This window comes from Triturus cristatus, chromosome 7 (assembly GCF_964204655.1).
Source record: "Triturus cristatus chromosome 7, aTriCri1.1, whole genome shotgun sequence".
Taxonomy (NCBI): Eukaryota; Metazoa; Chordata; class Amphibia; order Caudata; family Salamandridae; genus Triturus; species Triturus cristatus.
The window spans coordinates 1,018,641,839-1,018,667,166 of NC_140590.1; the positions used below are offsets into that span (position 1 = coordinate 1,018,641,839).

The 25,328-nt window shown below is 45.6% G+C and overlaps 2 long non-coding RNA genes across 2 annotated transcripts in view; both read left to right on the forward strand.

Annotated features, from left to right (window-relative positions):
- The first annotated feature begins 7,983 nt into the window (after positions 1–7,983).
- Positions 7,984–25,328, forward strand: part of LOC146811026 (uncharacterized) — a 123,729-nt gene continuing 106,384 nt past the window's right edge. The window contains exon 1 of the long non-coding RNA XR_014966668.1: positions 7,984–8,034. This is a non-coding gene — a long non-coding RNA (uncharacterized LOC146811026). The remainder of the gene's footprint in view (positions 8,035–25,328) is intronic.
- Positions 21,070–22,160, forward strand: LOC146811027 (uncharacterized). The gene is made up of 3 exons (XR_014966669.1): positions 21,070–21,146; positions 21,245–21,330; positions 21,839–22,160. It is a non-coding gene; the product is annotated as an uncharacterized LOC146811027 (long non-coding RNA).

Sequence of the window (25,328 nt, forward strand, 5' to 3'; positions counted from 1 at the left end):
TCTGTCAGTAGCCTTCTTAAAGAGCGTAGTTACCAATTTCTTTTCTGAGGGATAGACCTCTACATCCAGAAATGCCATCCTTTCCTTTGCATACTTTATGCTGAATTTTATGTCTACAGACCTTGTATTAAGCCATTCATAAAATTGGAGCAGTTGTTGATCATCACTGGTCCAAACCAAGAATATATCGTCTATGTAACGGACGTAGTTGGAAATAAATTCCAAGAAAGGATTGTTATTGTAGATAAACTTAGCCTCGAATTTCACCATGTACAATATTGCTAATTCTGGTCGCTCAATTGTCTTATTACTTCGGCAGTATATTCCGGGGTACTCAAGATCACAATTGAGCCCCCTTTGTCTGCCTGTTTTTTGACAATTGACGTATCATTTTCGAGATCCGTAATTTCATCCTTTTCCGATTTTGAAATATTATGTTTTACAAACTTTTTGGTTTTCTCCATATGTGTAATGGCTGAAAGTATTAGTTTTTCAAAGGTTAATACCTCCTTGGGTATTTTATTAGCCGGTGTGCAAAACGTAGATTTTCTCTTGAGTCCTGTGGTTTCATTATTTGCTGGCATCAAGTTGTCAGAAAAAAAGGTTTTTAGACGTATCTTCCTACAAAAATCTGAGGTGATAGATTTGAGCGACCATCAGTGTTATCGCAAAATAAATAAAGACCCTACAATCGAACTTCAAGGAGAGCTTTTAAACATTTTGCAAGAAGGATACGACCAAGGGATTTTGGGAATGAAAGAATCTGAATATTTACATCATAAACATCCAAGGACTCCAGTCCTATATGTTCTCCCAAAAATTCATAAAAACAAAACAAAACCACCCGGTAGACCAATAGTATGTGGTTGTGACTCTCTATTAGAACCAGTTTCAAAATATGTTGACTATTTCTTAAAACCATTTCTAATGGAAGTCACGTCTTACCTCCGGGACACTACAGATTTCATTAATAAAGTTGAATCAATGGTGTTTGAAACAGAAAATCACCTCTTTGTCACTCTTGATGTGGTTTCACTGTACACCCAGATACCACAAGATGATGGGTTAGCTGCCATTGAAATTTTTCTTAATAAAAGAAGCAAACCTCAAAGAGTACCTACAGATTTCATCATACGCCTCGCCAGTTTTGCGCTGCGAAAAAACTACTTTAAATTTGGTTATGATTTTTATTTTCAAGTTAAAGGAGTAGCTATGGGGTGTCCATTCGCCCCAGAATTAGCAATATTGTACATGGTGAAATTCAAGGCTAAGTTTATCAACAATAACAATCCTTTCTTGGAATTTATTTCCAACTACGTCCGTTACATAAATGATATATTCTTGGTTTGGACCGGTAATGATCAACAACTGCTCCAATTTTATGAATGGCTTAACACAAGGTCTGTAGACATAAAATTCAGCATAAATTATGCAAAAGAAAGGATGGCATTTCTGGATGTAGAGGTCTATCCCTCAGAAAAGAAATTGGTAACTACGCTCTTTAAGAAGGCTACTGACAGAAATAAAGCTCTACACTTTACAAGTAACCATCTGCGGAGCCTACGAGAAAATCTGCCCTTTGGACAATTTTTAAGGATCAAGCGTAATTGCTTTTACAAAGATGAATATTTGTGTCATGCCACAAAATTGCAGGAAAGATTGAGGCACCGGGGAAACCCCCAAAAATTGCTAAAAAGGGCTTTAAAAAGAGCTTGGTGCACACCCCGGGAGACACTTCTACAGAATAAAGAGAGCCCCCTAATGGACAAAATTGTATGTGTCACAACTTTTTGCCCAAATTCAAACCAGTTGAAAAAAGTTATAAATCAAAACTGGCATTTGATTGAAAATCTTGACCCATCTTTTACAAGTCATCCGTTGTTAGCAATGAAAAAAGAAAGGAGCATTTCCAATCAAGTTGTACGGGCTGCACTACCAAGGATTGCATCAAAAAACTAAATTCAAGAACAATTGGGACTACCCCCAATTCTGGGACATCACAAATGTGGTACTTGCACATGCTGCGATAAAACTGTTGAAGGGTGCACTTCTCTCACAAAAACATCAACTGGAAACACAAAACTTACACCAATTGTAAGACGAAAAATGTAGTTTATGGGATTTTATGCCCTTGCCCTAAACTATATATCGGTAAGACAAACCAGGAAGTACGTCAGAGAATCAACCAACATAAATCGCGAATTAGGAAAAACGTCCTGACAGCCCCGCTGGTCCACCATTGGCGAAATCACAACCACCAAGAAAAGGACCTGACCTGGACAGTAATTTCAAGGTGGAACATGACCCCCGGGGAGGTGATTTAGAACAAACAATTATTCACAGTGAAGCACTGCTTATTGTCAAATTCAACACGGCTGTAGATGGCCTTAATGAACTTTCGCAATCTATAAACTGTGAGAGCACAGCCACATAGATGTTTAGTCTAATGGAGGCACTAGACCAATTCACAGCCAGCAGCACTTATTTCCTTCTGTTGAGACCTCCAGAGAGCTCCTCCTTCTACGCTTTTTGTGACAGATAATACCCTGAAATATTGCACGCCATGAGATTATTATAACATGATTCACAAACTCATTAGCTTCACTTTTCTATGTTCATATCAAGATCTGCCACTCAAGGTCTTTTAAGTCATCTATATGGTGTGGCCAAGTTGAACATTGATAATTTTGTTAGATTCCGTTTGCACATAGTTCGGCCAAGATGAATACAGAGAATCACGGTTGACTTCGGTTGCATATTTCTGTCCTCATTTATAAACAATGGAACAGGATTTAGCCTTGGTTCTTCTGGTTCGATACTAAGTACAAATCCACATTTTGGCTATCTGATAGCTCAATAAAGTTTCATTTCTTTTGGACCAGAACGGGAAGTAAACGAAAAACTACAATTCCCATTCAATCACGGGGTAGCCACGTTTTATTCAGCCAACCATGGGGCTCGATGAGATTCCAACCACTTGTCGACTTTTCAGCCATCCGCAGTGCACGTTGCAACATCAGGAAGCCTTTTTTTACTAATGCGGAAGTACGAAGATTCCAGCTCGACCGAGATCAAGTCCGGTTGTTTAAGAGATTTCGGCAGCCTTCTCTAAGTAAAAAGGTAACGACGCTCCTTCAGCGACTTAAAACTCGTTAATCTTACCCCCGTTTGTTTTAGGATCGTAGTCACACTTCTTAAATGTTCACCACAATTTTTTTTAAATTCCTTGTTCTCCCCCAGGAATTTGGCTCCGCGACGAGGCTAACCACACCTCGCAATTTGAAATGATTCGTATAAGGTAGGAAATTCGACCTTTCTGCTACGTGACGCAGCGTTATGTTCCGCCCCACTGCATCGTTTGTTACAATTTACTCTCACTGCATTTCAGGTCACAACTTGCCCTTTACAACTGCCATGGAGACCATTAGGCTCTTCTCACATGAAATAAGTAATGTAGTAGCCGCATTTAACACGACATTCAGGACATGACTAAATCTTTCCTCATAAGCTGTCTGTCTTTTTTATGTTGTTTCAGAAAGTCGTTTTCAGCCAGCATTTAGACTCGAAGCCTAAGCGCAAAATCGGCTGATTTCGCCAATTAGGTAAGTTGTTGTTTGGGAGACTTGTCACTCAGGTGGAAGAGGACTAGTTTTGCTATAAGTTTAGTCTATTAAGGAGCTCACATCCAAATACGCCTCTAAAAGTTTTTTTATTTTTTATTGTCTTTTTAGTGAATGGTCCTGAAGAGAACCCCCAGTTAATGACCAATGGGGTTCGAAACGCGTCGACCTTCTACTTGTTGTTTGATCTTCTGCTTGTTGTGTTGTAAAACAAGAATATTTGTTTTTAATTAATTTAATTATTAAACTCTTAGATCGATCTTGTCATAGCAATGATTTTTAACCTTGAAATACCAGAGTAGATTTAATTATCAAAAGAAAGGATTGAATGTAAGGTCTCTCATATCTTGATTGGAGTTGTTCGTAGCGTGTGATAGATCTGACTGAGTGTTGTGACATTGGCTATTTGAGAAAAGTGTGTTAATAGAGTTCAAAGGGAATCTTTTTAACTATACAGTTGATTTTGGTGCTCTGTCCCTGTGGACTAAATGAGCCCCTCTCCATGTTTTCAAGGTATACAGTACAACTGATTGGTTGGAGAGCTCTTATTTGTGACCGTTTATTAACGGCATATCTAACTGAACTTTTACAATCGAATTATGGATCCATTTAAAACATTTGGCTTTTCGGAGGACCAATATAATAAGATCATTGGCACCGCTTTAAAAACAGGCAACAAATTTACTGTTGTAACGGGCAATAATGATAAATGGGAGAAAGCACTTAACCTAAAAAAAAAAAGAATACGCACTGAACTAAATGCCGATTTCCTCATTGAATATTTGAAAGCCAGTGTAATCCCAATAGGATTACAAGTTAGAAATGAACCCGGTTTGTTTGTAGAAAATAAAAAATTCTTAGAGGTCTGGACGCACATCGCGAACAGATGTTGTCGCGATTGGATCATCCTTATTATCGAGACTGCACAAGAAATGATCATCATTGAGAAAAAAGAGATTGAGGAATTAGAAAAGTTACTTTATGAAAGCACAGCGTTAGAAGATGCCAAAAAAAGATTAGATGAACTCAATCTAGAGGTAAATGGCTACAGGGATTACCTGATTAATAAAACGATCATTAAATTAAAAAATATGTGAATAAATTCAGCCTGGAGTTAGTTTATCCGTATACCACAAATGATTACTTTTCACAAACTAGGGAACAAAGAGGAGCTAGACTATATGAACCAAGACCGATTTATTCTAGAGGTGGTAGGAAGGGAGTTACCTTTTCAGATACCTCGGGTTCAAGTAGTGAAGAGGAAGGGCCCTCTAATGCAGACCAAGGAGGTCATGCTCCACATAACAATTATGGCGATTTTTTAGATCACCGCCAAAGGAGAGGAACAAGGACCAATCCAGGACAAGGGCGGGGTCAATATCAGCGGAATCCCCCCCAGGAATATCTCAAAACCCGCAACCAAAGATACTGGCGTTAAACAATGAGGTAAAAAAAAAAAATTCCATTATTAATTTATCTGATAGGGTACTAACTAGTGAAGAAATAGATGTTTTAGGTAGAGGGTTTACCTTTGCCCCCACGTCCAATGTATATAAATTTATCCTTGAAAATGTCTTGAGGGCATTTTTTAGAAAAATTAGGTTGACCAGATTCTTTGAAAATAGGGAGTATGTGGCCCCAGAAAATATTTCTGGTCTAAAAGGTAAATCTACCTTTACACCACCTGTTAACTCAGTATGTAAGAATGTAGAAATATTCGAACATATTGTAGATGTAAGAAACAAAGGCATACTCAAGGATGCCTTCCCTGATGACAACAACATGTCTAAGGCTTTGAGAACAGCCCTCAAAGGTCTGAAAGAAGATTTAAATCTAACAATTAAGCCAGCAGACAAGGGAGGGGGGGGGTGGTCTTTAATACGAATGATTATGACCCCAAAATGCTGACTCTACCAGGAGTAGCAGATCATTACACAAAAGTCCCCCACTCCAGAATGGAGGCCTTGAATAAATATGTGAAAGATACACTTCAGGAAGCGGAGCTCAATAATTGGGTGTGTGATGCAGAGTTAAAATTCCTTAAAAATGATAATGCCTTGACCCCTGCGATTTATGGGTTACCAAAAATCCACAATAATGAAGCAGACCCCCCTATGCGACCCATAGTTAGTGGCATTGGTTCTCTTTTAGAACCTTTTAGTCAATATGCAGATTCATTATTAAAACCTTTAGTGACTAAACAGAAATCGTATGTTAGAGACTCAGCTCATATAATTTCTATGCTCGAGGGCACCAGCTTTGATGAAAATAAACAATGGTTGGTGACCCTCGACATAGAAGCTTTATACACCAACATCCCTCAGGATGATACTATCAGAGTTATTAGTAAACTCCTAACGCCTGCGGCAGTTAAAGGAGCCAATAAGGATTTTATCATTAATTGTATCACCTTAGTGCTCAAGAACAATATGTTTTTATTCAAAGATGATTTATATCTCCAGCGCAAAGGTACCAGCATGGGGGCTACCTGTGCGCCGAGCTTGGCATGCCTCTATGTAAGTAGTTTTGAGGACAGACATATCTACAATGAGGCGGCGCCCTTTTATGAAACATCTTTATGTGGCGCCGCTTCATTGATGATATTTTTTTCATCTGGGAAGGTGAAGAGACCTCTTTACTTGAATTCTTAGAATGGTTAAATCTGGGAGACGCTAATCTTAAGTTTACAGCCCAATATGATAATTTCTTAGACATTACTATTAAAAATACTTCAGGTACTCTCACAGTTGATTGTTTACAAAACCCACGGACAAAAACACATTGCTACACTATAAAAGTTATCATCCTCGCGCCCAGAATATACCATTTGGTCAGTTTCTCCGCTTGCAGAGAAATGCACCTCTCTGGACGATTTCTATAAACACTCTGAAATCCTCAAAAGTAAACTTTTAGATCAACGATATCCTAAGAAACTTATAAAACAAGCATTCAAACGTGCCAGGTTCTATAACCGTGAGAGCATGTTAGAACAGAACCATCTGGAAAAAAAGAAAAAGGATGAGGCGTCTGATAAATGTTTGGTCTTTGTGACACAATTTTCTAACATCAGTAATAAATTGAAAAATGTGGTTAACTCTAATTGGAATATTCTAAATGAAGGAATGGAAATTAAACTTCCTAAACCACTTTTTGCGTTTAAGCTCAACGACAACATTCGGAAAAGTTTGGTTACCACTTATAGAGCAAGCAAACCCCAAATACAAGCCTCATTACATATGCATTAAGTCCTAGGTAACTTTCAATGTGGTACTTGTAGCATTTGTGAACATTGCCTGGTCACGAAATCTGTTACTCATAATGGATTCACGATGTCGGCCAAGAGCATGAGCAACTGCAGGAGTTGCAATGTTTTCTATTTTCTGCGCTGCCCCTGCGGACTAGTGTACGTAGGTGAAACAGGCAGGGAACTTAGACTACGCTTATTGGAACATCGGTCAGCGTTGAAAACCAATAAACATAATGCCCCCCTTGTGGAACATTATAATTTAGCAAAAAACAAACACACAGATTTCAAGTGGTTTGTGATAGAGAAAATAACAGGTAATATTAGAGGTGGCAATATGGAAATTCAAAGAAAGAATAGGGAACATCTCTATTCTTAATACTATAAACAGAGGTCTAAATACTAAAGAGGACTGGATGAAACGTATTGCATAGAAGCCCTTGTTTGCTGTATTCTGCTACCTGTTTAGAAAAGTGACATCATATCTGCTATAATATTAGACTCCCCTAACATGCTAATTAATTCAGGGGAATAATTTCAATATGGTGCTCTTCTAACATATTAGTGGGTGCTGAATTATTAATTAAGATCATATAGGGAACGTTAGGAAAGGTTGATTTTGTTATTTAAATATATTTAGGTTGGTTCTTGTCATATGAGTAAGTTTAGTGGCAATAAACTTCTCGGGAAGGACATCCATTTAGATAGGTAATAGTACCTTTCTTTCCTTCCATCTATTATTATCTATACATGCACCCTCCATTTATAATGCATAAACATGTTGTCTTATTATTCAAACCAGACGAGACAGTGTCTTGTGTATATTACCATTCAAATATCACATAAGCCATGACGCAGCAGATAACAAAAAATATGTTATCTTAACACTAGTTTACATATTATTAATATTATCTTATTATCACAGGGATAGTTGTGTATTAAGGATACGAGTACTTAGTAGCTTGTGTTATTATATGACCATTTCAATATGGCGGCGTTCTTAAGTAAACAAGGCAGCCCAACCAAGTAGCTCCTGAGTTGAGATTTTCCCGATGCATGTACGTGGTGACGTGCATAAAATGCACCTCTGTTGTTGGGGCAGCGATTTCCCGCCTGCAACAGAGACGCATCATACGGTGTCCATGGCTTCTGGCGTGTAGAGCTATAGAGGTAAGGAGAATCTGGGAAAGATCGGTATCTTCTGGCCGGCTTGAGTAAATGGGTTTAGCACCGGGCGTTCATGTAGCGGCTTATATCTTCTATGAATATCGCATTGAAAGTGCAACCTGTAACGATTGCGAGAAACGTAGAGACAGGACGGTGTCCCTTTAACACTAGGGACTCACAAGTTTTATTACAAGGAGCTATAAGGCAAGGGGGCACACACTGAGATTTTCCCCTGATCTCTGCTTTAAGTTTGAGTAGGAAACTCGAGACGAGTTTCCGCTCACCCAGCTCACTTGGGGTTAGAGACCTTTCGGTATGAATAAATAGAGGTGAGATAAGTAGAGGCCATGTACCATGCAAGTTTATTATAATATGGGGGTGCGCTAGAGAGCCCGGAGCAAGATGGCTGCACATTAGTGTAGCTCTGCTAGTCGGGACAATTATCCGTCGAATATCCGTCTATATCGGCGCCATCCACGGCTGCAGAAGGCATGAGAACGTTCCGGATGCGAAGGGGAGTGCTGTGTGGCCTCTGAACTAGCTACTGGTGGTCCCTGGCAGTGTAATTGAAACGGCCCCTCGTGAGGCATAAGATGGCGGCTGTGGAGGAGAACTGATTCCTGAGCCCTCCGCGCTTGTGAGACACAGCTGGCGGGAAAACGCGTTCCACCCTGGTTTTATGATTAGCGCGCGTTAGCTTACCTGCCATCCCTGCTGCAGCTGACGATTGGTGCCAGATATCGTGGTGAGGTGTCCTGTGGTGGAAACTGCGGTGCTGTGTGTTCGACCTGGACGCTGCTGGCTGGATCGCCTGGGCGCATCTCCCTGGTGCGTGGTGCCGGCTGCTGCCCCCGGTGTTCGTGACTGGTGCCGTCTGCCCCTGTGGAGTGCTTGTCTTCTCTGCTGCATCCGACGTCTGGTCCCAAGCGCTGCAGTGGGGTGCCTCTACTATCACCGTTACCAGCTGGGGGGTCTGATGTGCTGTGCGCTCGGCCTAAGCGCTGCCGGCTCGGTCGGCCGGGCGCCTCTCCCTGGTGCGCGGTGACGGCTGCTGTTTCTGGGGTCTGCTGCTGAGGACATCTGCCTCCAGGTCTCTGCTCGGCTGTTGACGGGGCTTCAGCGGGGAACCTGCGCTGGCCTGAGGAGCGCTGTGTCGGGCCCGGAACTGTGAGTAGTGGGGGCCGCGGGGAGGAGCGGCGCGCGGCCTGCCTGCTGGGGCTCGGTTGCGGCGGGGGCAGTTTTGCCTCTCGTTTGCGCTATTATTTATGCCGCTACTGGACAGGCTGTAGGAGCGGTGTGGTGGCGAGTGGGGGATCTCTTGGCCTGTTTGACTGGAGGACTATTGGGTACCCACCCATTACTCAAATTTAGCCTCAAAGGCCTCCTTTATTAGCGCAACCTGGGCCCCCCTGCTGGTGTGTGAAGACTGTAACCATGTGCACTTTCTGCTGCTTGGTCCATCCGCTGGCACTGGGAGCGTGCATCGCGGTGGGGTGGTGTGACCTCTCCCGTCGCTGCCCTGTGCAGTGGTCATCTAGTCACGTGTGCTCCTGGACAAGTGAGGCATTCACGCAATCTACGAGGGGGCTCGGAGGTGTATGAACATGGGGAAAACGGAAAAACAGCAGAGCAAACTGTCCTTTGACGCCAAAACATCCACTAAGACTTCTGCCCCCACTGCATCCGACGCTGAACCAGATCCAGAAACGGGTGCGTTCTCCAAACTGGAGCGCATGATGGTAACAATGCAACATAGCCTGCACACAATTGACACTAAAATAGATCACCTGGACCTACGTATGGATACTATGGCAGCTAAACTTGACAGGCATGGCTCGCAGATCGCAGAGGCGGAACAGCGGAGGATCGGGTGGAGGGTGTTAGCAGGCGGTGTGCTACCATGTAGAGGCTGTTGGAGGTCATCCGAGCTAAAAATGAGGACATCGAAGCTCGCTCGCGTCGGAACAATATACGTATCACGGGCGTTGCGGAGACCACCAATACAGGGCCTATGGAGGCGTATGTCGAGACGTTGCTTACGACTCTGCTGGGCGCGGAGCATTTCTCTAAGGTTCTTATCGTGGAGAGGGCTCACCGCGCTCTGGCCGCTCGGCCCATCCCTGGGGCTCCACCGCGTCCCATCATTGCTAGACTGTTGAATCACCGGGATCGCGATACTGCGCTGCGCTGCGCTTAGCGAGAGAAAAGGGTGCCCTCGAATACCAGGGGATGAAGGTGGAGCTCTTTCCCGATTTTACCGTTGCCGTCCAGCAGGCTCGACGCGAGTTTCAATCAGTTAAAAAGAAGCTGCAAGCTCTCCATATCCACTACGCTATGCTCTATCCTGCCCTACACTACAGTCGTACACTACAGGGAAAGGGAGTGAGGAATCACACGGTGCTCTTTCTACGCGACCCAGATGGTGAAACAGTGTGTCGGAAGTGCTCAGGGGGAGGGTAGAACAAGATTCTGGTGTCGCTCTATAGGGGAGATCGATCGTGTGCTTCAGGGAGGTTTGGAACCCTTCCTTGCCACCCACGCTCTGACACGACCCTGTACCTGCTGAAGCCACACTTCCCTTGAAGTGTGGCATGGGGATTCGCCGGTACGTTGGCCTCCTGGCTCTGCTGTGGGCGCGTCCACCAGGTCCTCGTATCCTCCTCCGCTTCCTCGACTCGTCCACTCTCTCTCGGTCTTCTCCTTCTCATCTCCTGTCTCTCCAGTCTCCTCGCCTCCGGGTGTAGAACACCCCTCCTTACGGTCCTTCCGAGGAATTTCTGGTTCCGGACAGCCGACGTCACCGAAGGGGGCGGGTCCTGGGTCGAACTCGGCCCAGTTAAAGAAACAGTCCCCTTTGCTTGCCTCAGGCTCGTCTCTCAAATACCTGCTGGTTGTCTGGTCCCCATGAGGCTGTGGGGAGAGAGAAGAAAGTGGTGACCGACTATTGTTTGGTCCGTGGTCCCACCTCACATCGTCACACACGTCCTCCCCAGGAATCTCCCGATCGGGGAGAGGAAAACGGGAGAGGAAGTCCGCACTCCCGTTTTCGGACCCTTTACGGTGGCAAACCGTGAATGAGAAGGGTTGAAGCGACAGGAACCATCTCATCACCCGTGGATTCAAGGAAGCGTTCCTGCTCACCCACTGCAGCGGAGCGTGATCAGTGTATAATGTGAAAGGGTGACCCTCCAGGTAATACCGGAGCTTGTCGATCGCCCATTTCACGGCGAGACATTCTTTCTCTATGGTCGGGTACCGCACCTCCCGGGGAAACAACTTGCGGCTGATGTATAGGATGGGATGTTCCATCCCATCAGACCCTACCTGAGAGAGCACCGCTCCCACCCCATAATCGGAGGCATCTGTGTGTACAGTAAATGGCTTGGTGAAGTCCGGGGGGACAATACTGGGGCGGTGGTAATGACTTTTTTTAGGGCGGTGAAGGCTTCCCACATGTCCTTGGTTGGGGTATGGAAGAGGTGCGATTGAAAGTCCTGTTTCAAAGTGTTGGTGAGGGGAGCTGCGAGGGCCGAAAAGGAGGGGATAAATCGACGGTAATAACCGATGAGCCCCAGGAAGGCTCTCATCTCTTTTTTAGAGGTGGGAAAGGGTGTTTGTGAGATGGCTCTGATTTTTTCGATTTGGGGCTCTAAGAACCCATGTCCCAGTACGTATCCTAGGTATTTTACCTTGTGGAATCCGATTCGGGATTTCTTTGAATTAACGTGTAATCCGGCAGCCTGTAGGGTTCCACAGGTGATTTCCAGGTGCCGTAGATGCGTCTCCCAGGAGGGGCTGAATATAATGATATCGTCCAAGTAGGCGGAACTGTAGTTCTGATGGTCTTTCAACACCTCGCTCATAAGGCGTTGGAACGTCGCGGGGGCTCCATGCAATCCGAATGGTAACACATTGAATTCATAGAGCCCGTCTGGGGTGGCAAAGGCTGTCTTTTTTCTGTCTTCCTCCCTTAGCGGGACTTGCCAATACCCCTTGGTCAAGTCCAGCGTACTAATGTATCTAGCCTCCCCGAGTTTTTCAATTAGTTCATCCACTCTGGGTATGGGATACGCATCGAAAGTGGACACAGAATTAAGTGAGCGAAAGTCCATACAAAAACGGGTGCTACCGTCAGGTTTGGGCACCATAACTATTGGGGAGGACCAGTCACTTCGAGACGGCCGGATGACACCCAACCGCAGCATTTCTTCCACTTCCTTCTGCACGATGGTTCTCTTGGCTGCGGGAATTCTATAGGGGCGTACTTTCACTGTGGTTCCTGGCCGTGTCTCTATTCGGTGTTCCGCAAGAGAGGTCAATCCGGGTAGGTCAGAAAAGATAGGGGCAAATGGTTTTAACACGTGCAGTAACGTCTCGTGTTCTTGTTTCTTCAGGTCTTCGTTGATGGCTAGCTGGTCTAGGGTAGAGGACGTGGAGGTCCCCGTCGGTAAGGTCAAACGAACGTCCTTCGGTAGGGGCCCTAACCATTTTTTTAGGAGGTTGATATGATACGTTTGTTTTTTTCTGGAGGACACCTGCAGTTGGTAACTGGTTTTCCCTATGGTTTCGAGGACTTTATAGGGCCCCATCCATTCAGATTGAAATCGTTTCGTAGAGGAGGGTAGCATTACTAAAGCCCAATCGCCTACCTCCAACCTCCTCCATTTCTTTCCTTTATCGTAGTATGTTTTTTGTTTGACTTGACTTTTCTCGAGATTGGTATGGGCAAGGTCTCTCAGTTTGCCGAGGGTGTTCTTGAGAGAGAGGCTGTACTCCAACACACTTCTCTCCTCATTTTTTCCCCCTCTCAGGCTTCCTTCGTCATCTCTAAGAGAGACCGAGGCTGGCGTCCGTAGAGCATCTCGAACGCGGAACAGCCGAGACTGCTTTGCGTTTGTCCCCTTATCACATATAAAGCTAGCGGTAACAGGAGATCCCAATCTTGTCCGCTTACCGACAGCATTTTTTAAAGGGTGGTTTTAAGGGTCCCATTATAGCGCTCCACGAGCCCATCGGTCTGGGGGTGATACACCGATGTTTTTATTTGTTGCACGTTCAGGATCTTACACACTTCATGCATTAATCGGGACATAAACGGAGTTCCTTGGTCAGTTAAGACCTCTTTCGGGAAACCCACTCGTGAAAACAGTTCGATGACTTTTTCGGCTATGGCCCTAGAGGTTGGGGTCTTGAGGGGGAAGGCCTCAGGGAATCGTGTTGCATAATCCACTACCACGAGGGCATACAGGTTGCCTTTCCGACTCTTTGGAACGGGACGATGAGATCCATCCCAACTCGCTCAAACGGGGTATCTATGATGGGCAGTGGTTGTAGTGGGACCGCAGGAGGGCGGTGGGTGTTCTTCCTTTGGCACACCTCACAGGACAGGCAGTGTTTTTTTTATCTCTTGGTATACCCCTGGCCAGTAAAAATACCTCAGGATATTGTGGGTGGTTTTTTCGCTCCTCATGTGACCTGCTAGTAAATGTGTGTGGGCGTAAAACATGATCTGTTCCCTGAAGGAAGAGGGGACCAGGAGCTGTAAGGGGTCGTCCATTTTTCCCTGTCTGTAAAGGAGTCCCTCTTGTATCAAGAACCGGGGATAACTCAGGGAAGGTCTGTCTTGCTCCGCATGCGCTTGTTCCCATGCATTGAACAACGAGGGGTCGCTCGTTTGCGCGAACCTGAAACTCCTGTCAGAGACCCATGGATCGGGGGAGAGTAGGGTTGGTACTGCCTTTTGTGGTGGGGGAGGGGGCCTCTTAATGGACGCAGAAAAGAGGCTATGGAAATGGGGGTTATCTGTGCCCCTCAGGCAAAGTTTCGAGTACCCTTACCCGTACTTCCTGGATCTTTCCCTCTTCTATTTCTAGGGGTACTTGGGACAGGGGATATGCTCTCACGTCCCCATGGACGCATTTAATGTACACCCACCTGTTGGCAAGCACCTGAGTAGAACGCACAAAAACCCCCTGTATAACGGATCGTTTGCACCCGGAGTCTAACAGGGCTTTGGCGGGCCTCCCATTCACTGTAACCCTTACATGATACGCTCTGCCTAGTTCTGCTGAGTAGAGGACAGTCTTCGGTAGGTATCCCACTTCCATGGGCTCTTCGGATCCCTTTTTCTAGGGGCATAATCGAGCAATATGCCCCCAGTTCCCACAGTCGAAACATTGCGGGCCCCTAAAGGTGGGAACGTCCACTTTGTGGGGACGAGGCATTAGCATGTCCGTTGGGGCTCTGGGTTTCCGCTCAGGTCTACTGGCGGGCTTCGGGAGTTTTTCGGGCTCCCCTGCGTACGTTCTTGGCTGAGCTCTGGAGAAGGTCACCGCCATCTCTACAGCTTGGGCAGTAGTCGGATGAGAGTGTTGCCGCAACCATCGTTGCGTCCCATACGGGAGAGCGTCCAAATATTGCTCCAAGTAGATTTTGTCCATGATTTCCTCTTTGGAGCTACTTGTAGGGGTGAGCCATTTGTCGGCAGCCGCTTTTAACCGAAAAAAAAGGGTTTGGGGATTTTCACCGATAGCCCCTCTTTCTTTGCAAAACCGTACTCTATAGGCTTCTGAGTCCAGACCCAGATGGTCCAAAATAATCGTCTTAATCGTGGCGTATGTGGTGTCGCCAGTTGCATTAGCGACTTGATACGCAGATTGGGCCTCGCCGGTCAAGAGGGGGGCCAGAAAGAAGGGCCATTTGTCCACGGGCCACCCACAGGCCAGGGCGGCTCTCTCAAAGTTCAGTAAGAATGCATCAGGGTCTTCTCCCAGCACATACTTCTGTAGGGATATCCCTGAAGGAGTGGGGGACGGACGTGGCTCACGTGGCAAAGGGTTCCCGGTTGCGTCGGTCACGAGCTTCTGCAACCCTTCAAGTTGAGCCGACACTGTATGGGTGAAGGTTTCGCGGTCAGCTTTGGCTGAGCTGAGCTGCTGTTCTACCATCCAGCCTAGCTGTTCCTGTCCTTTCACTAAATGATGTAGGGCAGATGGCTATCTCGGTGCCCGCATTCTCCACCACTTGTAGCGGGTCGGAGTGAAGCACGGGGACACGGCTGGTTTTCAAATAGGCTTTTATTGCTTTTAAGGAACGTCTGTGTGTCGGGGTACTCCTGTAGTACGGTAGGGGGAGTTCGGGGAGGCGTGGATCCAGGCTGGAGCGGCTTCGTCTCTCCCTGTTGGTCCGGGTCTTCTCCAGTTTGTCCGGTCTCCGAGGGCGTCTCCGGTGCCGGTTAGGGCCCAGGGAAAAAGAGAAGATAGGGGGAATCAGATGGAGGGACAATAGGCGTACACTACAGGGAAAGGGAGTGAGGAATCACACGGTGCTCTTTCTACGCGACCCAGACGGTGAAACGGTGTGTGTCGGAAGTGCTCAGGGGGAGGGTAGAACAAGATTCTGGTGTCGCTCTATAGGGGAGATCGATCGTGTGCTTCAGGGAGGTTTGGAACCCTTCCTTCCCACCCACGCTCTGACACGACCCCGTACCTGCTGAAGCCACACTTCCCTTGAAGTGTGGCACGGGGATTCGCCGGTACGTTGGCCTCCTGGCTCTGCCGTGGGCGTGTCCGCCAGGTCCTCGTATCCTCCTCCGCTTCCTCGACTCGTCCACTCTCTCTCGGTCTTCTCCTTCTCGTCTCCTGTCTCTCCAGTCTCCTCGCCTCCGGGTGTAGAACACCCCTCCTTACGGTCCTTCCGGGGAATTTCTGGTTCCGGACAGCCGACGTCACCGAAGGGAGCGGATCCTGGGTCGAACTCGGCCCAGTTAAAGAAACAGTCCCCTTTGCTTGCCTCAGGCTCGTCTCTCAAATACCTGCTGGTTGTCTGGTCCCCGTGAGGCTGTGGGGAGAGAGAAGAAAGTGGTGACCGACTATTGTTTGGTCCGTGGTCCCACCTCACATCGTCACAGTAATGCTGGTTCTTAAGTTGAGTGCAGAGCTGTTCTTGATTTCTGTTGAACATTTACAAGACTGTATGGATTGATGCAAATCTCGCGTGTGTACTGATTGTCATGTTTGCCTCTGGGGGGTTGCGGGAATTATTGGCCATGATCACTTCGCAATGGATGGTTTGCTGCATATCACTGGTCATTGCCACCACGCCCTGGGCTGGTTAGCCGGTCTCTACCTGTCTCGACTCATCCCGTTCTGTGAGGGGCTGATGGCTACTGGTGTCCCGCATTATGGGAATTCCCCGCACTGTTTGGTCTTTAGGTTGGGCCCCGGTTGGTGCCCTAATGGGGTTATTCCTTTCTGTTGGTTGTTCTACGGCTGTCATGATATGTCATTCATGGTTGCTACAGTTCACGCATTGCTTGGTTTTTTGGGAGGGGTACTCTCGGCATGGCTGTAATGCCGTAGGGCGGGGGGGGGTCAGTTGGGGATTACTTCTACAAGGTGCCAGCATTGGTTATGATATGTGGGCAAGACTGGACTCACATGGTGCCCTAACGGGGTTGTTTTTTTCAGTTTTTTGTTCTATGTCTTTCATGATAAGTCATTCATGGTTGCTAAAGCTTAAACATTGTTTGGTTTTCTGCGATGGGTGCTCTCGGCATAGTTGTAATACCGTAGTGGGTCAGTTGGGGATTACTTCTACATGGTGACAGCATTGGTTATGGTGTATGGGCAGGAGTGGATTAATATGGTACAGCTTTCCACACTTTTCGTATGGTTGACATTACTGGCACCTACTGGCATGGGTAGTTGTGGGCGTGACACAATCTCTTGTTTAAGTTGGAATGTACAGGGGCTGAACAACGCTCAGAAGGTGCGGCAGGTCTTGTCCTACTTGGATCGTCACCAGATCCACATTGCTTTATTGCAAGAGACACATCTTACCAAGTAGTCAGTCTCACGCGTAGCCACAAGGTGGGCGGGGCTGCTTCCTATTCCTCATATGCGCGAGGGGTCATGATTCTTGTGAAGAAAGGTGTACCATTTGTGCCCACTCATGTTGAAGAGGATGTGAATGGGAGATATGTTATAGTTCAGGGCCTGCTGTACAACACGACACTGACTATTGTAAATTTGTATGGTCCTAATGTTGATGACCCCTTTTTTTTTGACACAGTATGGGGTAGGGTCTGCGCATTGCCGTCTTCAGCTGTTCTGTGTGGTGGCGATCTCAATGTGGTGTTAGATCCTGTAATGGATAGGATGGCTGCGATGGCTCCTTCCTCGCGGAGAGCTGTTGTGTCTGTGCGAGATGGGATGGTAACTCTGGGCCTCACGGATCTGTGGAGACTGAGCCATCCAAATGCTAAAGAAGGTACCTGTCATTCGTACGCGCGATAGTCCTGGTCCCGTCTTGACTACTGGCTGGGTTCGCAAGATATCTGCGCCTGGACTACGCAGATTAAACACTTGCCCAGAACCTTGTCGGACCACTCTCCAGTAGTTCTCAGTTTGGCTATACCAACCCCTGCCCCACCTCCCTTTCAATGGCACTTGCAGTCGTCCTCACTGTTAGATCAGGTTTTCCGGGAAGGGATTCGGGAGGCCATAGCTGATTATTTTTCACTCAATACGGGGTCTGTCCAGCAGATGGAGACGCTCTGGGAGACCTTTAAAGTGACGATTCGAGGGGCCTGCATAGGGCTTCAGGCTGGGGTCTTAAAATCTTTAAGCCGCACCATGACGACACTTGAACGGGAGTTACTGGCCTTAGAGCGTAGGTACAGTGAACAAGCTGATCCTGCAGTCTTGGCGGTAATTAAAGGGAAAATCGCTAAGTATAATGCAATGGCTGATCAGGAGATTAATCATTTGTCACGCAGATGTAGGGCGCGTTATTATGGGGAAGGTGGACAGCCGGGAAGAACTTTGGCTAGCCGTATACTGGAGCCACAGGCCAGAACATGTACCATAACAGCGCTTACTACGGCTGATGGCACGCACTATGACACGCCTGCTATCCTGAACTCCTTTGCTGATTATTACGCTGGGATGTACGCCCAGCGACTAACGGTGGATGAGGCGGACCTTGCGCAGTATCTTGATGATATCGCCTTAGTCTGGCTTTCGCGCAGGCAGCAAGAGTTTCTGATGCACCCGCTCACTGTAGCTGAGGTGCGGGACGCAATCCTCGCATTGACGAATGGGAAAGCTGCGGGCACGGATGGCTGGCCAGCAGAGTTCTATAAGGAATATATTGATCAGCTTGCCCCTTGCCTCCTTCAGGTATATGAGGAGGCGTATGAAACTCAATGTCTACCGCCCACCCTGCGCGAAGCCCTAGTGGTCACGCTTTTGAAACCTGATAAAGCACCGGATAGCTGCGACTCGTATCGGCCTCTATCGCTTATTAATACTGATGTAAAAATATTGGCGAAGGTGCTGGCGACAAGGCTGAAATTGCTCCTTCCTGATGTGGTTCTCCCTGATCAGTCAGGGTTTATCTCCGCCCGATCCACGTCAGATAACTTGCGTACTATTTTCGCTGCGATGCACGTCTTGAAGCCCACTTTGCCAGCTGTGGCAGTACTACTTGATGCTTCTAAGGCGTTTGATTCAATATCGTGGTCCTATATGTTAGCAATTCTACATCGTATGGGAGTCCCTTTCGCCTTCACCAATTGGATAAAATTGTTGTATACCAGACCTGTGGCATGGGTTAGAGTTAATGGGCATCTCTCGGGACAGTTTCAAATACACAGGGGCACGCGGCAGGGGTGTCCGCTGTCCCCTTTGTTATTTGCTCTTGTAATGGAGCCCTTGGCCTGTATCCTGCGGCAGCGTCATGCTCAAACTTCATTGCGGTTCTTGCAGCGTCCGCTAGCGATATCCATGTATGCGGATGACATGGTGCTGTATGTTCGGGATCCAGCACGATATCTGGCACAATTGAAACGAGAATATGTTCGGTTCAAGCGCTTTTCTGGATTGGGCATAAACTGGACTAAGTCCACCATACTGCCCCTCACGGAGTGTACACTTTGGTTTGAACTGGAATACCCCCTGACCTGGTGCACGGACACTGTGAAATATTTAGGAGTGTGGCTCCACAGGGACCCGCAGTCGGTTGTGCAGTCCAACTATGGTACCGCTATCACACGTCTTGAAGGACAAGTGAGTCGTTGGATTAAGCTGCCTTTGTCCTTTGCAGATCGAATCGCGCTGATAAAGATGGTGGTGCTTCCGCGCTTTCTGTATCTATTTTTAAATATACCGGTGCGCTTAACAAGGTGTTTTTTTGATCAGATCCGCTCTCTCTTGATCACCTTGACTTGGGGCGGTAATAAATCGCGGATTAAGTGGGAAGAACTCAACCTTCCTTATGATCGGGGGGGGGGGATTCGCAGCACCCGATTTTTATCTTTACTATCTCTGCGCACAGGCTCAGTACGCCTATTACTGGCAGCAGGATCCGGCATATATTCCTCATGTGGCGGTGGAGGCGGGGGCAGTGCACCCGATACCGCTCAAGGCCATGATCGTTAATCGGCACACGGTATTTGAAAAGGAGGAATTCAGTACCGTACAAACGACAGCTAGGGCCTGGCAAGATTTGGGTAAGCGAGCCCGGAAGGTGCCATTGTATGCGCCTAGTATGCCACTGTTGTATCACTCCGACCTCTCTGTCACTGGGGAAACTGGTGCATTGAAGACCCTTAAAGATATGGCTCTGTCTACCATGGGGGATGTGTTTCCTGGGGGCAAGTTCATAGAGCTGGACAATCTAAACGTTCCAGGAATGACCACGGTCATGCAGGGATTTGTTTATACTAGGTTACGCTCTGCTGTGCGTGCGCTTTATCCACAGTTTCCTGCTGAGCCCCCTGTGCTAGAAGCGTTACACCTTATATACACAACCACGTCACGAGCCAAGTTAGTCACTCAACTCTATCAGGCATCGCAGAGGGATGCGGCTGCTGTGGGCATGGCTGCACTCATAAAATGGAATGCCGTCCTTCCTGCTCCGTTGTCTGAGGATGATTGGCAGGTCAGCTGCCGCTTAACGGGTCAGCTGACGGCGAATGGTAATCTGTGGTTAGTGTACTTTAAATATTTGCATCAGCTATATTACACTCCAGCACAGTTGTGTAAGTATGATTTGCGGGAGACTGACAATTGCAAGCGCTGTGGCATGCCTGGTGCTGATTTTTATCATTTGGCGTGGGCATGCCCCAAGGTGCATGAATATTGGATTTCAGTCACGCAAAGTCTGAGTCAGATGGTTGAGGAGCCTGTGGATTGTGCCCCGCAAGTGTGTCTATTGGGTGTCGTCTCCAAAATTAAGGCATCTCATAAGAAGCTTGTGGCAATAGCCCTATTGTTGGCTAAACGTAGGGTTTCCATATGTTGGGGGGGCAGGCCTGTGCCCACTATTAAGTTATGGCTACAGGATCTAGCTTACTGTCGGGACCGGCTTCTATGCTATGCCGAAGAACTACCAACAAAGTCTAAGCCGAGGGATATCTGGAGTCCGCTTACGTCTTATATGCTGTCGCTAACTGCTACCTAATGCTTTGTTCCGTTTCTGTAGCGATGTCATATCTCACACTGCCGCAAACTATATTTTTATTGTTCTGCCCTGTCTGGATGCTTGGCCCTATGGAATGCTGTGATATAGTGCTCTGCAAATGTATAATGAGATCTGTCCATGTTGTACCAATGCCTTGAGTTGGATTATTGTATGACCATGTATTGCTGTTGAAAATGTATCAATTTAAAAAATAAAAAAAGTTTATTATAATATTGTTCAAATAATTATTTTTACGTTTCCACACAGTAAATTGATAAAAGGTGGTATTTTGAGTTTGTTACAAAACCACAGCACTCTTATTAGGTTATTTTCCTTTTATCATAGCCTACTCAAATCGATTTTGGAAATAGAGAACAACCCCCCCCAAAAAAATAATAATAATATCTCCATATACCACAAAGGGTGTACCTTCCTGTCTACTCAAACTTAAGACTGTGTTTTAAATTATTGGTAAGTTGCAGTGATTCTAATATGCATTAGATCCTTTTAAAATAAGCATAGTAATAAGCACTTATATATGGCGATTAGGAATAATTGATTTATTTTCATTGATAGATTGTGACAAAACCAGGTCCATTCCTATATAAAGGTAGCTGTGTGAATCGAGGCTATTACTCGACTATATTAAGGTGAGAACCTAACAGCAGCCCAGTCTCTAGAATAGATTTACCTAGAGAGATTATACATTGTTTTAAAAATAATAATCAGCCATATTTTTATTTATCAGTTGAATAGACATATGCCACTACTTTGATACCATCACTAGAAGACTAGATGTTTGCCGCCATCTATAATACCACGGCATGAGCGAAGGTACTGGTACACCTATAATAGTTTTTTATATGTAACCCAATCTCTGGTTGGTTCATGTCTGTTTTCTGACCGTGGATTGATGAAGGAACATGTAGGGCTATACTGGTCTCCATATATAAATGGGAGCTTAACAATATCTTACACAGATTGCATAGTATGGTTATTTAATATGTTTAGATTGGGACCTGAATGTTGTGTGTGTTGAAGACACGGAAGAAATTAGTTGTGTGTTATGGAACACTCCTAATGGGATGTGTAGGAACTTATATTCTCCTATAGTGGGTGCTTGGTACCAAATTTACATAATATTAACATATTCCAAGTGTGATTCTTGTGAAGAATATTTGTTTTTAATTTATTTTATTAATAAACCCTTAGATCGATCTTGTCATAGCAATGATTTTTAACCTTGAAGTACCAGAGTAGATTTAATTATCAAAAGAAAGACTCTTGATGCCTTTGGTGAAAAAGAATGTTTTTAATTTATTTGAATTATGTTTTGTGTTAGGTACGCTTATTGATATTCATTAAAGGAAGGAATATCATTGTCAGTGCTGAAGAAGGTGGTTTCATCCCTTTACTCCACCGAAACACGTCGACGCAGAGTGTTTGGTTTAATTTGATATGGGACAAGAATTATAGAAATTAGGGAGAACGGCTCCCGGCTATATCTGGTCCACATAAGTTGCAAATGAACACTGTCAAGGCACAATTTGAGTGCCTCTGTATATTTTCCTTCCATATGATGTTTGTTTGTTGTTTTTTCATGAGATACTGAATTGTTTTAATCATATATTTTTGAATGAATATCTGAATATGTTTTTAAACCTATTTATGGTACCATGTTTATTTAATGTATTTTTTATGTGATTACTTATTGCTGTGAATCATATTACTGATATATTAATAAACCTGATTGAATGTAAGGTCTCTCATATCTTGATTGGAGTTGTTCCTAGCGTGTAATAGATCTGACTGAGTGTTGTAACATTGGCTATTTGAGAAAAGTGTGTTAATAGAGTTCAAAGGGAATCTTTTTAACTATACAGTAAAACAAGTGTGTTTAATGCTAAAACATTTTCTGCCTGTTGGATTTAATTGTAAAAATAATGTCCTTTCATTGGCGCAGTGCAGGAATTTCTTTGTCAAAAAATCTCACACTGTTTTCTGGGTTTCTCCTTGAATGTTTAACCTTATTGAAAACGTTGGAACAGAAAATATTGCTAGAGTGTATATATATATGTCTTGTCTTGTGTCTTTTATGTGAGTTTTTTCCATGTCGTCGATTATTTATGTACTTATCTAAAGTCACTTATTTTTGATACCAGAGTAATTTTTCGTTGGTTATTATGATTCATTGTTGAAAATGATGCAACAAATTTTTACATGAAAAAATTAATTTTGATAAGAGATAAAAAATAAAAATACATTGTTTTGAATTAATTTTGAGAAGGTTGACAGTAATTTGTTTCCTGTCATTTTCAGGAAGGTGTTTGTAGAATAAGGATCAGCACTAGTGGGCCTGCAGCACTGATTGTGCCACCCACATGAGTGGCCCTTCAAGCGTGTCTCAGATCTGTCACTGCAGTGTCTGTATGTGCAGTTTAAAACTCCATTTTGACCTGGCAAGCTAACCTTCCTTTTATTACGTCAGGCGCCCCTAAGGTAGGCCCAAGGCAGCCCCATGGGCAGGGTGCGGTGTATTTAAAATGTAGGCTATGTACTGTTGTGTTTTACATGTCCTGGTAGTGCAAAATGCTAAATTCATTTTTCACTACAGCAAGGCCTATCTCTCCTATAGGTTAGCATTGGGGCTGCCTTGTAACATTTTACAAGTGTATCTTCCAATTGGGAGCTGATACAAAATTGGAGTTTGGTGTCTCTGGACTCTCCATTTAAAAATGCATCTTTTAGCGAAGTTGGTTTCTAAATTGTGAATCTGAAAATTCCACTTTCAGAAAGTGGGCATTTTCTTGCTTTAACCATTCTGTGCCTCTGCCTGTGTCTGAATACACGTCTGGGTGACAGTGGAGCTTTGTGAATTCACTCTAGACAGTCACACACAAACTGAGCTTATGTGTGCTTTGCATATCCTGATGGCCCATCACCAGTCTTCCTTAGCTAGAGTGGTGGGAGGAGGTGACACTTGCACCTGAATAGGGCTGTGCCTGTCCCCTCACAAAGCAGTCTTTACCCGCTGTAGTGTGTCTGGAACCAGGGCCAGGAATGGCAGGGTCTTGTGCATTACAAAGACTTTCATTTGAAGTTTGCCTACTTCAAAGGCTGAATTGGATATAAGTACTGGACCACTTACACCATATGCTCAGAACACTTCTGGACAGAGGACATTCTGTCAAAGAGACGAGCCGTGTTGCTCCTGGAGGGACTGCCACTTTGCTGTTTGCTTTGCTGTGCTGGCTTGCTGCTTCTGTTTTGGCAGTGAAAGGACTGGACTTTGCTTACTACATTCTGCTTTCTAAGGTTCTCCAAGGGCTTGATCTGAGCTTGCCTCCTGTTAAGAAGTATCAGGGCCATCAAAATCGTCCCCTACAGCACCTGGACTCCTCTGCTGGGAGTCCTGTTTTGCTAAGTGGTGCCAAATCCAGTTTCGGGGCCTTTGATACTGAGTTCAGGTGCAACAAGAAGTAAAATCAACGGATCGACTTTCAGCATCATTTGGATTCAGCTCATCATCGCAAAACTCAATGCATTGCTACTGCCGGCACCAAAGCGCGGTCCCTGCTCGACTCAACAACATTGGCTTTCAACACCGGCCCTGACTTTACGCTACAGCGCCTCTGAAAAAACGCCCCTGCATGAGTCTCAAGCACAGCTTCACCGAAGTCTGTGACGCACCAGTCAGACTCCGACGCAGCGCTTGCTTCAGTGCTGTAGAATCGATGCAGCACAACTTGACCTCCGACGGATCGTGTCTGGGCATCGATTTCATCAATGACACAGCACCGCAGTAAGGAACTGAGGTATCGTGCCCGCAAACAACGCATCACCTCCCCTGCACCACGCATCGCCCCCCGGTATTAGTGGCTTAATGACTCCACCACCTTAAGGAACCTATGCATCACTCCCTACAGCGACACATCACCTCCTCTGCGCGATGCACTGTCCCAGAGCACCAACAACCTGCATAGTAGTAAAGAACCAACGCATCACCTGCCGCTTTGATGCCTCACCTTCACCGTCTTTTATTTTTACCGCATCTAAGGCAACTTGTCCTGGTCAAGCGCAACGATAGATCTCTAAAGAACTAAAACTTTATTTACCTTTCAAAATTCATATCTTGATTTGTGTATGTTGGATTTTTGTTGTTTTGGTCTTGTTTTATTCAGATAAATATTGCCTATTTTTTTAAATATGCTTCGAGTCCTTTTGTAGTGTTTTCACTGTGTTACTGTGTGTGTATGTACAAACATTTTACACATTGCATCAGGGGATAAGCCTGACTGCTCTTGCCAAGCTACCAAGGGGGTGAGCATGGGTTATTCTGAGGGTGCAACTTACTTACCCTGACTAGAGTAAGGATTCCAACTTGGACAGGCTGCAAACCTCTGCCAACTAGAGACCCAATTTCTAACAGAGTTTGTAAAATTCTATCAATAAACCATTGTCCTCCAGGGCCCTGTTATTGGCCATTGACCCAATGACCTCCGTGATCATGGCCTCTGTTATCTCGCCCTCCAGGAACTGAAGTTCGACCTCCGACAGAGTGAGCAAATGGAGCATCCTAAAAAGTCCAGCTTCCCTTCACAACCATCCGGAGCCCCCTTGCGGTAAACCTTTCCAAGTAAACGGGCAAAAGCCTCCATGATCTCCACCGGGTGCATTAGTAGGACCCCACTTCGCCACAGATTGCTGGAATGGCACTGCACACCTCCCATTGATGTAGCTCTGCAGCCAGAAACATACCTGCCTTTCCCCCCGTTCATAGTGCCTTCACTTCAGTCGAAGCAGGGCATTTTCCGCCTGGGATGTAAAGTGAG